Source organism: Xenopus tropicalis, chromosome 7 (assembly GCF_000004195.4).
Source record: "Xenopus tropicalis strain Nigerian chromosome 7, UCB_Xtro_10.0, whole genome shotgun sequence".
In the NCBI taxonomy this organism is placed as follows: Eukaryota; Metazoa; Chordata; class Amphibia; order Anura; family Pipidae; genus Xenopus; species Xenopus tropicalis.
This window is the reverse complement of record NC_030683.2, coordinates 124,345,464-124,362,677: the sequence shown is the minus strand read 5'-3', so window position 1 is coordinate 124,362,677 and position 17,214 is coordinate 124,345,464. Positions and strand designations below refer to the sequence as shown.

At 44.8% G+C, this 17,214-nt stretch overlaps 1 protein-coding gene across 5 annotated transcripts in view; it reads left to right on the top strand.

Moving 5' to 3' along the window:
* The window catches only part of mag (myelin associated glycoprotein), a 62,706-nt gene that overhangs the window by 22,241 nt on the left and 23,251 nt on the right, over positions 1 to 17,214 (top strand). For 2 of the 5 annotated variants that reach the window (XM_031906029.1, XM_004916402.4), the window contains exons 1-2: positions 1,012 to 1,318; positions 3,473 to 3,527. The gene's annotated coding sequence lies outside the window, so the exon portion shown is untranslated. Of the gene's footprint in view, positions 1 to 1,011; positions 1,319 to 3,472; positions 3,528 to 17,214 lie in introns of those variants that run through there. The other 3 variants (XM_031906030.1, XM_018095535.2, XM_031906031.1) reach the window with 2 other exon arrangements.

Below are 17,214 nucleotides of genomic sequence, written 5' to 3'. Positions count from 1 at the left end.
TATAACTGATAAGCAATGCAAGGAACTAGTTTGACTCAAGAAACTAGTCTGGAATAGTATTCATAGTGTATTGCAGTGTTTCTTTTGACCGCGCTCCCTTGCATGCCATATTTTCCGACTGATAAGTACCCCTTCTTTTGATCTTCTCGGTTTGACTCCAGATTTGACCCTCAAGCTATTGACCCCATAACATGATGACTCTTCAGCTCTTCTTTCTGCTTTCTTAACCCCACATACTACAATGAATATATATTTGGAGCCATGTTCCAATGTCTGATAAAGGTCACCCACATGAGTCCTTTACTGTACAGCAAACCAGTTCAGCACAGACATTAGGCTGAAGAGAATTAAAAGATGATGAAGATTAGCCTTGCCTACAGAGATAGGAGTAATGTGAAGAATGATGTGTTTGGTATGGCGGTACCGTCAATAGAACGTGTTTATTCTGTGCTCTAATTTGCTGCCTCCCATTGAGCATTCACTGGTGCATTAGCCATAGGAAATAATTTGTACAGACCATGATGAGGAACAATAGGTTTTTCAGCCCTTTATTACAATGATAAAAACATTTAAACTCCTCTGTACATGAAACCAATCCGTGCAGCTTTTGTGTAGATAGCAAACTACATAAACGTAACTGAATCTTCTACAAAATATCAACTGAAATTCTAGGTCCCATTATAGTAAGAGAATGATTTTCCCTTTTAGGAATAAATAATGGGTCACAGTTGCTTTCTATGACTTTTATCTCCTCTCTGTTGAGGTAGATGAATACACATGAGTCAGTGTAGCCCCGCAGTAACACACAATGAAGTGGCACAGGTTCAGATTTTTAATGATCTGTAGAGTGCAATGAGGTGGATGAAAGCATGTTCACAAGTCTTAATCCGACTCCCAACACGTGAGAAACTGGTCGCAAACATGTATCTATCCTATAGAGACTGTGTGATGCTCTCTCTTTCTCACTTGACTGCCAGGATCGGCACAGATTGCACACCCACCTCTACACCTACACAGAGGCAGTCAGACACCAGCAGAACACTGAGTAACTTGCTATATGCCATCGCCATGCAGCTGGTTACTTACCAGATTAATGGAATGATCTCTGCACAGCACACACACACATAGGAATTTCTGTGTGGGTTCAGTGCCTGCTGAAAATGTGACAAAGTGCATTTCAGAACTCCTACTGCCATACTGTACCCAGCTGAGACCCTTTATTCTGGAGGGGAGACGCTAACACACTGTGGAGCCAAGTGTAGTCTTGTTTGCCGGAGAAAGCTATATGGAACCTGAGTTTTGAAGGCAACTTCTCTAGGTAGCTATGAAACTTCTTTCATTCATCTCGTAGAATTAGATGCCATTGATGTTGTGTCTGAATTTGAAGGCAACTGTTATAGGTATATAGGAAACGTCTTCCACTCATTCTGTAGTATTTGATTCCATTGATGCTGTGTCTGAACATGAAGGCAGCTGTTCTAGGTAGTTATTTGACTTCTACCTGTAGTATTTGATGCTACTGAGCTGTGCCTGAGCATGAAGGCAGCTGTTCTAGGTAGCTATGAAACTTCTTTCATTCATCTTGTAGAATTTGATGCCATTGATGTTGTGTCTGAATTTGAAGGCAACTGTTATAGGTATATAGGAAATGTCTTCCACTCATTCTGTAGTATTTGATTCCATTGATGCTGTGTCTGAGCATGAAGGCAGCTGTTCTAGGTAGTTATATAACTTCTTCCTGTAGTATTTGATGCCACTGAGCTGTGTCTGAGCATGAAGGCAACTTCTCTAGGTAGCTATGCAACTTCTTTCATTCATCTTGTAGAATTTGATGCCACTGATGTTGTTTCTGAATTTGAAGGCAACTGTTATAGGTATATAGGAAACTTCTTCCACTCATTCTGTAGTATTTGATTCCATTGATGCTGTGTCTGAGCATGATGGCAGCTGTTCTAGGTAGCTATGAAACTTCTTCCGCTTAACCCCTCTAGTTTTTAATGCCATTGATGTTGTGTCTGAACTTGAAGGCAACTGCTCTAGGTATCAGTAAAATGTCTTCAACTCTTCCTGTAGTATTTAATGCCACTGATGTTGTATCTGAACTTGAAGTCAACTGCTCCAGGTAGCCATGAAACTTCTTCCACTCATCCTGTAGTATTTGATGCAAGTGATGCTGCCATCGATGTTGTATCTACATTTGAAGGCACCTGTTAGCTACAAAACATCAAGCTTATTTAGGTAGCTTAAGAACATCTGCTCTTGGCTTGGGGGTAACTGTGTTGGGTAGCTATGAAACAGCTTCTGTTTCTCCTTAGTATTTGTTAACATTGATGTTGTGTCTGAGTTTAAGAACAACTTCTAGGTAGCTATAAAGCTTCTTCCACCTCTTCCTGTAGTGTTTAATGCCACTGAAGTAGTGTCTGAGTTTGAAGGTATCTGATCTAAGTTCTTGCACTTCTTGCACTATTCCTGTAGTGTTTAATGCCATTGATGTTGTAACTGGGTTTGAAGGCAGCTGTTCCTCGTAGTTATGAAACTTCTTCCTCCCCCCTCTAGTGGTTGGTGCCACTGATGTTGAGTCCGAAGGCATCTGCCCTAGGTAGCTTATAGGCTACTTTACAAGGTAGACTAAAGGTATCTGCTCTAGGTACCTTGGAGGCATCTGCTCTTGGTCTTGGAGACCGCTCTAGATAGCTATGAAATTTCTTTCTCTCCTCCCATAAAGTTCAATGCCATTGATGTTATGCCTGTGCATAGATACAGTGCTGCAACCTAAATGTTCTTTATGAATGAACTCTATATGTCAACAGTGTTTGCCTTGAATATAAGGCAAAAGTATAATCTTTTTCAAATTCAATTTCTTGAAATTATATATTTTTTTGCTACTTTCCAAAATATTTAACTGGTCGAAGGTGCAAACCATAAATGAAATAGATTGTCTCAAAGGGAACAAATGAAATAGGAAGTCTCAAATGGAACGGATTATCCTTCAACTCATAAAAATAGGATAAAATCCTTGACATTACCAGTCCCGCTCTATGACATTTTTATTACAGTTCCGTGGATCTCCTAGGGAAGTGTATATATATATAGAACATCCTACCAGCTGAGCTAGCATCTGTTGGCTCAGTAGAAAGCTTAAAATAGAGAAAATAATACCATACTGGTTAAGTTATAAAATAATGGAAAGGGAACAAGGTAAGAATTGTATTTGTAGGCAGGAGCTGTCTGTCAACTGAGGCAATTTGGAATGATTTTACTGGATGATTTCCTCATCTTCTGGACCAACAGAATGGGAAATGTCAGTGATGGAACGGCTGAACTTGATGGATACGTTTCGTAGCTAATGACTGTAATTATATAATTATATGTTGCACGCAGACTGCTTGAACTGTTAAACAGATTACACTGATGGAAGGGAGTAAGGACGCAGTACAGTATTACATCTGATGCTCTCTATTTTATCCATTAGAGCCGGAACGTTACTTAAAGCAGCAACACATAGAAGCACCCCTACAGCTCCGCAGGTAAGATTGTGTTGCACCCCAATTCTGCTTTCCAGGATATGAAAAGGAATACATGAAACTGAATCTCTAGCATAATCACATTATTCCTTTCCAATTGCATGATCTTTAGTATTTTACTTTTGAATCAAAATTGCTTATTCTTTCTTAAAATTTGAATGAATTGGAAAAAGAGGAAAAAGTAAAAAATCATTAATATGATTATGCTTTTGTATGGACAACAAGGTTCTGTTTTTTCATCTTATTGTACAGCGCTGCGGAATATGTTGGCGCTTTATAAATAAATGTTAATAATAATAATAATAATGTTTCACAAATCGACTTTTGTTTTTGCACATTCTCTAACATCAACATTGAGTTCTTTCATGTGCTTATCCTTAACTGTTGTTAAATAATAAAACAGAGGACAAATGCCAGAATGAATGATGATATGTTTAACTAAGATGGATTTGCAGTGATTTGGGAGGTATTCAAGTAAACAGTTGCTGATAGAAAGAATGTAGAAATTCTAAATATATCACAATTTTACCAATTGTCTATGCAAGGACATCTTACAGTATTACAGTGGGGGAAGGGACTGGTACTGTAATATAGTATGTATAGCAGGACGAAATAGTGAGGATAGCAATTAGTAAGCTTATAGTAGGTTAATAGCCTCTGGGAAGGGACTGTGGCTGTGGAATAGCAGGTATAGTAGGGAGAGATGGTGCCTATAGTAGCAGAGGGGGGATAATAGCCTCTGGGAAGGGACCGGGGCTGTGGGATAGCAGGTATAGTAGGGAGAGATGGTGCCTATAGTAGCAGTGGGGGGATAATAGCCTCTGGGAAGGGACCGGGGCTGTGGGATAGCAGGTATAGTAGGGAGAGATGGTGCCTATAGTAGCAGTGGGATAATAGCCTCTGGGAAGGGACTAGGGCTGTGGGATAGCAGGTATAGTAGGGAGAGATGGTGCCTATAGTAGCAGTGGGGGGATAATAGCCTCTGGGAAGGGACTGGGGCTGTGGGATAGCAGGTATAGTAGGGAGAGATGGTGCCTATAGTAGCAGTGGGGGGATAATAGCCTCTGGGAAGGGACTGGGGCTGTGGGATAGCAGGTATAGTAGGGAGAGATGGTGCCTATAGTAGCAGTGGGATAATAGCCTCTGGGAAGGGACTGGGGCTGTGGGATAGCAGGTATAGTAGGGAGAGATGGTGCCTATAGTAGCAGTGGGGGGATAATAGCCTCTGGGAAGGGACTGGGGCTGTGGGATAGCAGGTATAGTAGGGAGAGATGGTGCCTATAGTAGCAGTGGGGGGATAATAGCCTCTGGGAAGGGACTGGGGCTGTGGGATAGCAGGTATAGTAGGGAGAGATGGTGCCTATAGTAGCAGTGGGGGGATAATAGCCTGTGGGAAGGGACTGGGGCTGTGGGATAGCAGGTATAGTAGGGAGAGATGGTGCCTATAGTAGCAGTGGGATAATAGCCTCTGGGAAGGGACTGGGGCTGTGGGATAGCAGGTATAGTAGGGAGAGATGGTGCCTATAGTAGCAGTGGGGGGATAATAGCCTGTGGGAAGGGACTGGGGCTGTGGGATAGCAGGTATAGTAGGGAGAGATGGTGCCTATAGTAGCAGTGGGGGGATAATAGCCTCTGGGAAGGGACTGGGTCTGTGGGATAGCAGGTATAGTAGGGAGAGATGGTGCCTATAGTAACAGTGGGGGGATAATAGCCTCTGGGAAGGGACTGGGGCTGTGGGATAGCAGGTATAGTAGGGAGAGATGGTGCCTATAGTAGCAGTGGGGGGATAATAGCCTCTGGGAAGGGACTGGGGCTGTGGGATAGCAGGTATAGTAGGGAGAGATGGTGCCTATAGTAGCAGTGGGGGGATAATAGCCTCTATATATGTATATATGTTTTTATATTTTTAATTTTTTTTTCCAAGACCCTTCTAAATTTCAGAATACCTGCTTCTCCATGGGCAGCTGAGGAGTTAAACCACATTTTTTACAACCCATTTACTATAAGTACAGAACTTATGTAGACAAGAGCTCTGATTCACTCACACCATCCCAGCTATAAATAAGCAGGGATCACAGTGTAGGGTAGCAATTGTCTCTACTAATTACTGCCTATAGCGGAACGCCCCTGTCTGTTTATGGGCAGCGCAAGATGCACTTTCTAAAACTTAAACGTCATTAAAGAAATAGAAAAACTGGCAATTGTCGTGATATGGCAAGGCACAGTGGGATGTAATGCCCAGATTGGGAGGGGGTTATATTATTAATATTGAGAACATGGAAGCCGGAAATCCATATCTTGCTTTGGATAATGTGGGCGTTATAGGGCAAGCGGGTCATGGGAAAAAAGGCCTGTGGTTCTCTTGTTGGAAATGGAGATAGACAACCTTCTACGAGCCTGATATGAGCAGACTGCACTCCCTAGCAGTACTGCTTTATAGAAAGGCTTCCCACATTATAGGCCAAATTCAATTCAATGAAAAAAACATATCTCATGCTTTGCCCTTTGAAAAGTCCATAGGAAAGAGCTCTATGGGAAGATCTGGGAATGGAAAGCTTTTCTTCTCAAATTAAATATGGTCCAATGGGTCCAATTTTACCACTGGCATATGGTTCTACCTGGCACAGGCTAAGCTTGTTTGCTACAATAAAAGGATATACAAATATAATGCAAAAAAAGGCAATCTGCTATTAGAATAAATCAGTCTAACACAGCTGGATTAGGTAAATAAATAATAATTGGTAATTATTAGGTAAATAAATAATAATTGTGACATTGTGCGAATGAATGTATATTCATTCAGTTTAGGTGAAGTGTCTTATCTAGCTTCTAGGGTTGACGGCCTTTAGGTGGGGGAATAGGAAGTCATGTCACATGGGTAGGGGGGAATGGGTGGAGTTAGTGGGAAAATGGGTGGAGTGGTTAGTCAAATGGGCGGAGTGAGTGGGGAAATGGAAGGAGTCGGTGGGGAAATGGGTGGAGTGGGTAGTCAAATGGGCGGAGTGTGCAGGAAAATGGTTGCTGGCCTTTAGGTGCGGGAATAGGAAGTCATGTCACATGGGTAGGGGGGGAATGGGCAGAGTGAGTGGGGAAATTGGTGGAGTGGGTAGCTAAAGGGGCGGGAGGGGCAGGAAAATGGGCAGAGTGAGTAGGGAAATGGAAGGAGTCGGTGGGGAAATGGGTGGAGTGGGTAGTCAAATGGGCGGAGTGTGCAGGAAAATGGTTGCTGGCCTTTAGGTGCGGGAATAGGAAGTCATGTCACATGAGTAGGGGGGATTAGGCGGAGTGATTGGGGAAATGGAAAGAGTCGGTGGGGTAATGGGTGGAGTGGGTAGTCAAATGGGCGAAGTGGGCAGGAAAATGGGCAGAGTGAGTGGAGAAAGGGCAGGGCATAGGGGGAGATCCTTATAAGAGGGGAATCCAGCAGCAGAGAGGGCAAGGGAATGGAGGGACTTATAGGCTATTGCAATTTACCAGCAATTACATTGCCAGTAAATTTGTAATTGTGGCACTTGCCCCAGCTGGTGATGTACAGGCAGGGTGGCAACTCCAATAAATGCACTTTTTCCTCTCTCATAAAGTGCAGATCAATTGTTGTGTGGTGTGCCTCATCTTTACCTGGGCCTCATATGTATGTTGGCCTTCTCTGTAGCTGTGTCTCACAGGTTGGCCTCCTCTGTAGCTGTGTTTCACAGGTTGGCCTCCTCTGTAGCTGTGTCTCACAGGTTGGCCTCCTCTGTAGCTGTGTCTCACAGGTTGGCCTCCTCTGTAGCTGTGTCTCACAGGTTGGCCTCCTCTGTAGCTGTGTCTCACAGGTTGGCCTCCTCTGTAGCTGTGTCTCACAGGTTGGCCTCCTCTGTAGCTGTGTCTCACAGGTTGGCCTCCTCTGTAGCCGTGTCTCATAGGTTGGCCTCCTCTGTAGCTGTGTCTCACAGGTTGGCCTCCTCTGTAGCTGTGTCTCACAGGTTGGCCTCCTCTGTAGCCGTGTCTCACAGGTTGGCCTCCTCTGTAGCTGTGTCTCACAGGTTGGCCTCCTCTGTAGCCGTGTCTCACAGGTTGGCCTCCTCTGTAGCTGTGTCTCACAGGTTGGCCTCCTCTGTAGCTGTGTCTCACAGGTTGGCCTCCTCTGTAGCCGTGTCTCACAGGTTGGCCTCCTCTGTAGCTGTGTCTCACAGGTTGGCCTCCTCTGTAGCTGTGTCTCACAGGTTGGCCTCCTCTGTAGCTGTGTCTCACAGGTTGGCCTCCTCTGTAGCTGTGTCTCACAGGTTGGCCTCCTCTGTAGCTGTGTCTCACAGGTTGGCCTCCTCTGTAACTGTGTCTCACAGGTTGGCCTCCTCTGTAGCTGTGTCTCACAGGTTGGCCTCCTCTGTAGCTGTGTCTCACAGGTTGGCCTCCTCTGTAACTGTGTCTCACAGGTTGGCCTCCTCTGTAGCTGTGTCTCACAGGTTGGCCTCCTCTGTAGCTGTGTCTCACAGGTTGGCCTCCTCTGTAGCTGTGTCTCACAGGTTGGCCTCCTCTGTAGCTGTGTCTCACAGGTTGGCCTCCTCTGTAGCTGTGTCTCACAGGTTGGCCTCCTCTGTAGCTGTGTCTCACAGGTTGGCTCCTCTGTAGCTGTTGTCTCACAGGTTGGCCTCCTCTGTAGCTGTGTCTCACAGGTTGGCCTCCTCTGTAGCTGTGTCTCACAGGTTGGCCTCCTCTGTAAGCTGTGTCTCACAGGTTGGCCTCCTCTGTAACTGTGTCTCACAGGTTGTCTCCTCTGTAGCTGTGTCTCACAGGTTGGCCTCCTCTGTAGCTGTGTCTCACAGGTTGGCCTCCTCTGTAACTGTGTCTCACAGGTTGGCCTCCTCTGTAGCTGTGTCTCACAGGTTGGCCTCCTCTGTAAGCTGTGTCTCACAGGTTGGCCTCCTCTGTAACTGTGTCTCACAGGTTGGTCTCCTCTGTAGCTGTGTCTCACAGGTTGGCCTCCTCTGTAGCTGTGTCTCACAGGTTGGCCTCCCTGTAGCTGTGTCTCACAGGTTGGCCTCCTCTGTAGCTGTGTCTCACAGGTTGGCCTCCTCTGTAGCTGTGTCTCACAGGTTGGCCTCCTCTGTAACTGTGTCTCACAGGTTTGGTCTCCTCTGTAGCTGTGTCTCACAGGTTGGCCTCCTCTGTAGCTGTGTCTCCAGCCAGGTTGGCCTCCTCTGTAACCTCCCTGTGTGTCTCACAGGTTGGCCTCCTCTGTAGCTGTGTCTCACAGGTTGGCCTCCTCTGTAGCCGTGTCTCACAGGTTGGCCTCCTCTGTAGCTGTGTCTCACAGGTTGGCCTCCTCTGTAGCTGTGTCTCACAGGTTGGCCTCCTCTGTAGGCCTAGCCGTGTCTCACAGGTTGGCCTCCTCTGTAACTGTTTCTCACAGGTTGGCCTCCTCTGTAGCTGTGTCTCACAGGTTGGCCTCCTCTGTAACTGTGTCTCACAGGTTGGCCTCCTCTGTAGCTGTGTCTCACAGGTTGGCCTCCTCTGTAACTGTGTCTCACAGGTTGGCCTCCTCTGTAGCTGTGTCTCACAGGTTGGCCTCCTCTGTAACTGTGTCTCACAGGTTGGCCTCCTCTGTAGCTGTGTCTCTGTGAGGTTACAAGTGGTTTGCCTCATCTTTACTTGGGCCTCATTTGTATGTTGGCCTCCTGTAGCTGTGTCTTACCTGTGGATCTTCTCTACAGGTGGGCATCCTTTACACATTGACCTTCTCTTCTCTGTAGCTGTGCCTGCTTTGTAAGTCTGTCTACTCTGTGTGGGCCAGAATATTTCCGATCCATTGCTTGTTGCCTGTGCCATTGCCTGTGCTAAAGCTTGCCATGCATGTTAATATCTGCTTGTCTAGCAAGGTCACCAAATGAGTGAGTATTTGCCCCATTTAGCAACCCACAAGCTGGGCCCTGACATACAAGAAACACATCAACATGTCATCAACCAGCTGGATTTTTAAACCTATCCTATATCGGTCAGCTAGGTCCCTCAGCGACCTGCGTCTGTAGGCACCGCACCCTTGCATTTACACTGGAAATGACACCAGACAATATTGGGTGTCCATTTTTGCAAATCAGATGCAACTGCAGTAGGCGCAGAGCAATTGCCTATTTTGGTAGAAGTGAGCGGGTTGACCCAAAAACCCATAAAAAACTATGGGTCAGGCATATTCGGGCCAGTACTTTCGCCCTTTGGCAGTTGGGTGGTGGGCTTCAACTCCTCTGAGGCAAGCTTTTATAGACTTGTGGTTGCCCGTCCTGCCCCATTCTGTGACATCAGGGATGGGTGGGTCTCCTCTTTAGGCTGCACAGTGCCCCCCCAATCTGCTGCTTAAAATCTTCTTAGCCAACCAGCCAACCAGCCAGCCAGCCAGCCAGCCAACCAGCCAGCAAGACACAAACATCCGTCCAACTCACTGCCTAGTAATTAGCAGGGATTGCGTAATCCAATTAAAACAACTTTCATTGACTTTCCTGTCTTATTGGGGGAGTTGATGAATCAATGCTGCTTTTATCCCAGATTCAAAGGGACAATCATACATTTTCTTTAAACGAGCAAAATAAATAGAACATATGTAAAATAACAGTCTGCCTATACTTTTAATATATATACCTGTAATATAAATTCTCTATTTCTAACTATCTCACATTCCTGAGCTATTACAAAAGATATCCTGCAGGAAATAAATCCTTGTTCACGGGGTCCCCAACTTCAATAGAGATGGCCCCCTGTTCCCCTGCTGATCTGGCTGACTACTTTGGGACTCAAATAAAATGTAACAGTAGTTGCCTGCCTTCAGCCTGCCTTCAGCCTGCCTCCTCCCAATCCCACAATCCCCTGCTGCACACGTGATGTCAATAAGGAAAGGAACATCACAGTGCAATGCATTGTGGGTTATATAGTTCCTGCATGCTGTCTGTAAGCTGCAGAGAAGTTTTTTCAATTTGTAACATCAATGTTTTAGTCCCTCCTCCCCTGCCAGGATATCAAATGATGCAGAAAGAGAAGAACTGTTTTGCAGCTGGGTTTCAGCATATAAAATGGTATTTATTCCTACTTTTTGAAGGAACAGATTACAGTGATAGGTATATTAAGGGTTTCTGGGTTGTGTGGGGCTCTTTAACAAATGTTGGTTCAAAAGCCGGAATTTCCCTTTGAAAAACTATATTTTTTATTACCTTTACTTTTAAAGTGGCATTAAGGATTGTTTTGTTTTTTAACTTACTACATCCCTTGTTATTAACTGTGTTAGTGTAAATGAAGATGATGAGCTCTGTATAAACAATTCACTGCCCTACATTTATGTTATACAGTACATCGCTGCCTCATAAAAATATATGTAATGGAATTGTTAAGGATTTTGTGCAGACCCAACATGCCAAAAGTAACCTAACAGTTAGAAACCTACATTTCTTTTACTGGAAAATGGTATGCATAGCCACTGTACTGGTGGGGTACCTCAATGCTGGCACAGACATAGTCAACATAGTATCCCTAATACCCTATTTCATAGCAGTGGTCCCATTGTGGCCCCCAAGTAGGCTTGGAGCAAAGTCAGGTGGGGACCAGTTAGGAGAATGAACATTTCCTCATTCAGTTTGCATTTGCTACCCTATATATATTCTTGAAACCAATATTTCCCTATATCTGTACTCACTGCATAAGCAAAGTGGGGTCCCTGATGAGGGGTTGGACTGGGGTGCCCAGGGCCCACCACCCAGCCACCACCACTCCTGCTATGTCCCCAGCTTCAGCTCCACTGCTTACTTCACTGCTAAAGATAAAATATACCCACGTGTTCCACTGTGGAATGCACAGCCATCTTTAATTTAACCAGCAAAATAAGTAGTACAGCTGAGCAGGGAGTGGTATTGGCTGGGGGTGACTAGTTTGCAGACACGTTGCAGAGCCCAACAGAGTCAGGGTGCACTGGGATTTTTCCCGGTATCATAGTGTGCCAGTTTGACCCTGGTTGGTCCTTCGGGGGGGGGGGGGTCCTGACGGACTGTTGTATGAAAGGAACCATTGGAGAGTGGAGTCCATGGGAGAGAACACGCTACAGGCATTAAGGGAATGCAAAGCATGCTGACCAATTTCTCAATAAAATAGTTGCAGGCTGTTTGTTTTGCCTTTATTGGGCAGCACAGAAGCCCCTTTTCTTCCCTCTGAAGATCATTGTTACTCTGCTGTTGGGTTTTCCTATGGCTGCTGTGTTTGTGTCCTGGAGTTCAACACCGAAGACAAAGGCCATTTGTATGAGATTCCTCCGGGGTCTGCACAATGCAATGCTAAGGCTTCCAAGGGACCCTGGGCACAGCATTAATATTACCCCCCAAGCATTTATGTATTAAATCATTTATCTGTAGCTTTAGATTTTTCTACTCAGAGCCGTTTGAAGGGTTTGGGGGTGAGGGGTGCAGACAAGAGCAAATGCTTTGGGTCCCACAGTGTTGACCATACAGCAAGTTGGTGACAGTAGTATAAGAGATTGACAGTAGGCCAAGAAGGAGGCAGTTGGACAAGTTGACAACATTAGAGCAAGATGGAGACCTTTGGGCACATAGATGACAGTGAAGCAAGATGGGGACAGTACAGTTAGATGAAGAAAGTTGGGCAAGACATATACAATAGGACAAGGTGGTAACATCAGAGCAGGAAGCTTAAAAAGGGCAAATGCTACTATAGGTACCATCTCTCCCTACTATACCTGCTATCCCACAGCCCCAGTCCCTTCCCAGAGGCTATTATCCCACTGCTACTATAGGCACCATCTCTCCCTACTATACCTGCTATCCCACAGCCCCAGTCCCTTCCCAGAGGCTATTATCCCCCCACTGCTACTATAGGCACCATCTCTCCCTACTATACCTGCTATCCCACAGCCCCAGTCCCTTCCCACAGGCTATTATCCCCCCACTGCTACTATAGGCACCATCTCTCCCTACTATACCTGCTATCCCACAGCCCCAGTCCCTTCCCAGAGGCTATTATCCCCCCACTGCTACTATAGGCACCATCTCTCCCTACTATACCTGCTATCCCACAGCCCCAGTCCCTTCCCACAGGCTATTATCCCCCCACTGCTACTATAGGCACCATCTCTCCCTACTATACCTGCTATCCCACAGCCCCAGTCATTTCCCAGAGGCTATTATCCCCCCACTGCTACTATAGGCACCATCTCTCCCTACTATACCTGCTATCCCACAGCCCCAGTCCCTTCCCAGAGGCTATTATCCCCCCACTGCTACTATAGGCACCATCTCTCCCTACTATACCTGCTATCCCACAGCCCCAGTCCCTTCCCAGAGGCTATTATCCTACTGTTACTATAGGCACCATCTCTCCCTACTATACCTGCTATCCCACAGCCCCAGTCCCTTCCCAGAGCCTATTATCCCCCCACTGCTACTATAGGCACCATCTCTCCCTACTATACCTGTTATCCCACAGCCCCAGTCCCTTCCCAGAGGCTATTATCCCCCCCACTGCTACTATAGGCACCATCTCTCCCTACTATACCTGCTATCCCACAGCCCCAGTCCCTTCCCAGAGGCTATTATCCCCCCACTGCTACTATAGGCACCATCTCTCCCTACTATACCTGCTATCCCACAGCCCCAGTCCCTTCCCAGAGGCTATTATCCCCCCACTGCTACTATAGGCACCATCTCTCCCTACTATACCTGCTATCCCACAGCCCCAGTCCCTTCCCAGAGGCTATTATCCTACTGTTACTATAGGTACCACCTCTCCCATTGCTTCTGCAAGCTCTGCTTATACTGCCAAAAGTTACCTTCATGGTAAATTGTGGAACTTCCCTACACGCTCCCTGTAACTGTTCCTCTGGTGGCCCTTTTTATATTTGGGGCCCAATTTAATGTCTGACTTGTTTCCATTCAAAAACAACAAAAATCAGGATTAAGAACCAAAGGCGACACAGCAGCATGTTGTGCAGTAGTGGGAGGAAGGCTGGAGAGAGTTGCCAATAAAGAGAGCCAGGAGTGGGGGAGAGAAAGAGAGGGCGAATGAGAGAGGTGAGGAATGATGTAAGATTTGGATCTCGTCACTTTGGCCCAAACAGCTTTAAAAATATATAAAACTATCTTTTTTTGTGGGTTTTCTTTGCAGCCAAATCAGAATGTTGTTTATGTTAGAAATAAATTATATTTTTTTTTTGAAAGTTGTTTATTTTTATTTTGAAGACAATACAACACATAAAACATTAGCTACAACAGTGTAGCTGTTAACTTTGCAGTCAGATTAATAAGGTACAGTACACTTATTTATTATTGTTTTATTGTTTCAGATATTGCCGGATCGTATTCATTTGCCATAGCTTTCTATTGGTCTGGACTCAGTTATTTCTGTTAGTTGGTATTTGCATTTCAGATTTACGGGTTCTACTTTGGGCTTAATTATTGGGGGGGGGTTCCTGGTATTGTTAGTTCAGGGTTGGCATCTAGCCAAGGGGTCCATATCCTATCAAATTTTTGTGGGGTGCCTCTTGCTAAGTATGTTAGTTTTATGAGTGGCACTGTTTTGTTGATCATCGCCAGCCATTCTGCAATTGTGGGTGCAGTGGGACTCATCCATTTCATGATAATTAGTTTTTTTGCATAGAATAGTGTTGCCCTCATTAAGTTTCTGGGCTGGTTTTGCGGAACTAGCTCATCTATTAGGCCTAGGAGGCATACCTCTGGGGTCTCAACCCTGGGTAGGATTAATTGTTCATTAAGATACTGCATGATTCCAGACCAATAGTTAGCTATGTGGATACAGTCCCATACCATGTGAATAAAGCCTGCATTGACATTATGACATTTAGGACATTCTGCATTTGGTGATCTGCCCATAGTTCTAAGTCTAGTTGGGGTGATATATACCTGGTGGTAAAATTTGAATTGTATGACTCTATCCCTAGTGGCTATGAGGAAGTCATATATGTGGTCCGTTGCTTCTTCCCATTGTTCCTCGTTTAGTTGTGGGAGTATCTGGTTCCATTTAGTTTTTGCTTTATCAAATGGGGAGGGTGTTACTTCCAGTATGACCTTGTACAGTTGGGAAAGCAGTTTCTTTCCTCCCGGATCCCAGAGTCTAGTTTCCCATGGGGTTGAGCCCGTGTCAATTTTTAGTGAACCAAATTGTGCTTTGAATACGTGCCTTAGTTGCAGGTATCTAAAGAACTGTAAATTTGGCTTTTCCAATTTCTCTTTGAGTGTCTGGAATTGGGCAAAGTTACCATCAATTGCTACATCCGAGAGCCATTTTACCCCATTGGTTGGCCAGTATTGAAAATCCGGTAATTCTTTAAAGTGTTGCAAGTTGGTGTTATTCCAAAGTGGCATTTGTAGTGAGTAACCCTTAATGTTTATTCTGTTTTGCTTCACCAATTTAGCCCATGCTGTTGTTGGTGTGGTAAGTACTTCTGGGAGAGGTATTATATCCCTCTTTTTTCTATATGGTGCATTGCGGAGTGCTTCCAGTGAGCCAATTAGGTTCCCATGTAGTGCTGTGAGTGGGTTATCAGGGTCTGGGTTGAACCAGTTGTGTATGTATGTTAGCTGGCTAGCTATATAATATAGCTGCATGTTGGGAAGCGCTAGCCCCGCTAGTTGATATGGTGCTGTAAGCGTGCGCCATCCCACTCTCGGTGCTTTGTTGGCCCATATAAAGGAGCCCAGTACTTTATTCAGTTGGTTGAAAAATTTGTTTGTGATATATACCGGGGAATTGTGAAGTGGATATATAAATTTGGGGAGGTAAATCATCTTGAACAAATTAATTCTCCCCCAGAGCGTTAATGGTAACTTTACCCAATGTACTACATCATTCCTGAATTTAGTTAGGATTGGTTCCAAGTTTTTTTCATAGTATTTAGATAGGTCCCTAGTAACCTCAATGCCTAGGTATCTAAACTGCTGGACCCATTTCAAACCTTGTAGCGTGCCTTCCTGCTCCGGCCCTGATAATGCCAGAAGGTGACATTTTTGTCTGTTTATTGTGAGGCCGCTATAGTTGCTATATATATCTAAGGTTTTAAGGGCTTGTGTGAGTGAGTTGTCGCAGTCTGCCAGAAAGAGAATTAGGTCATCTGCGTATAGAAATAAATTATATTTAACAAATAAATAAGACATTCAATTAGGAAAAAGTTATATAAGACTAATTTAGGTATGTACATGAGTTCCAGCATCCCCCCTGGAGAAGGGTGAGGGTCCCCTTAGGGCTTTTATCAGATTCAACTGTTGTTAACTGTATTTTGGTTATACAGGGAACTCTGAGTATCACTCATGTATTATAGGGAATAATGTACCCCCTACTGTAAATGATAAGGATATTAGCAGTCACTGAGGGGTTCTGTGCCCATATAAAGGCACAAGGCTGCAGGCTGAGTTATACAGGGAACTCTGAGTATCACTCATGTATTATAAGGGATAATGTACCCCCTATTGTGAATGATAAGGATATTAGCAGTCACTGAGGGGTTCTGTGCCCATATAAAGGCACAAGGCTGCAGGCTGAGTTATACAGGGAACTCTGAGTATCACTCATGTATTATAGGGAATAATGTACCCCCTACTGTGAATGATAAGGATATTAGCAGTCACTGAGGGGTCCTGTGCCCATATAAAGGCACAAAGCTGCAGGCTGAGTTATACAGGGAACTCTGAGTATCACTCATGTATTATAAGGGATAATGTACCCCCTACTGTAAATGATAAGGATATTAGCAGTCACTGAGGGGTTCTGTGCCCATATAAAGGCACAAGGCTGCAGACTGAGTTATACAGGGAACTCTGAGTATCACTCATGTATTATAAGGGATACTGTACCCCCTACTGTAAATGATAAGGATATTAGCAGTCACTGAGGGGTTCTGTGCCCATATAAAGGCACAAGGCTGCAGGCTGAGTTATACAGGGAACTCTGAGTATCACTCATGTATTATAAGGGATAATGTACCCCCTACTGTAAATGATAAGGATATTAGCAGTCACTGAGGGGTTCTGTGCCCATATAAAGGCACAAGGCTGCAGGCTGAGTTATACAGGGAACTCTGAGTATCACTCATGTATTATAAGGGATAATGTACCCCCTACTGTAAATGATAAGGATATTAGCAGTCACTGAGGGGTTCTGTGCCCATATAAAGGCACAAGGCTGCAGGCTGAGTTATACAGGGAACTCTGAGTATCACTCATGTATTATAAGGGATAATGTACCCCCTACTGTAAATGATAAGGATATTAGCAGTCACTGAGGGGTTCTGTGCCCATATAAAGGCACAAGGCTGCAGGCTGAGTTATACAGGGAACTCTGAGTATCACTCATGTATTATAAGGGATAATGTACCTCTGATTTTTATTCTAATTTTAAGATGGAATACACTAGCCCCCTGAGAGTTTATATCGGATACCTTCTCCCACAGGTGGTAGTTGCTACAAGAACATATCAAAAATGAACCCTGGGCCCTAATACAATCCCCTTAGGCACATTACATATACAGAACTCAACAAAATCTGACAGAAACACGCTGCTGTGCGCGTCACTAATGAGTCACTTGGTATCCGGATCAGTGTTGGACATTTTTAGTGAATGGATAAAAAAATATTCAACGTATTAATAGCTTGTGAGTCAGGGAAGCTGGGGATTAACTGCTATACCAGAATTCAATCTGTTCCCAGAACCA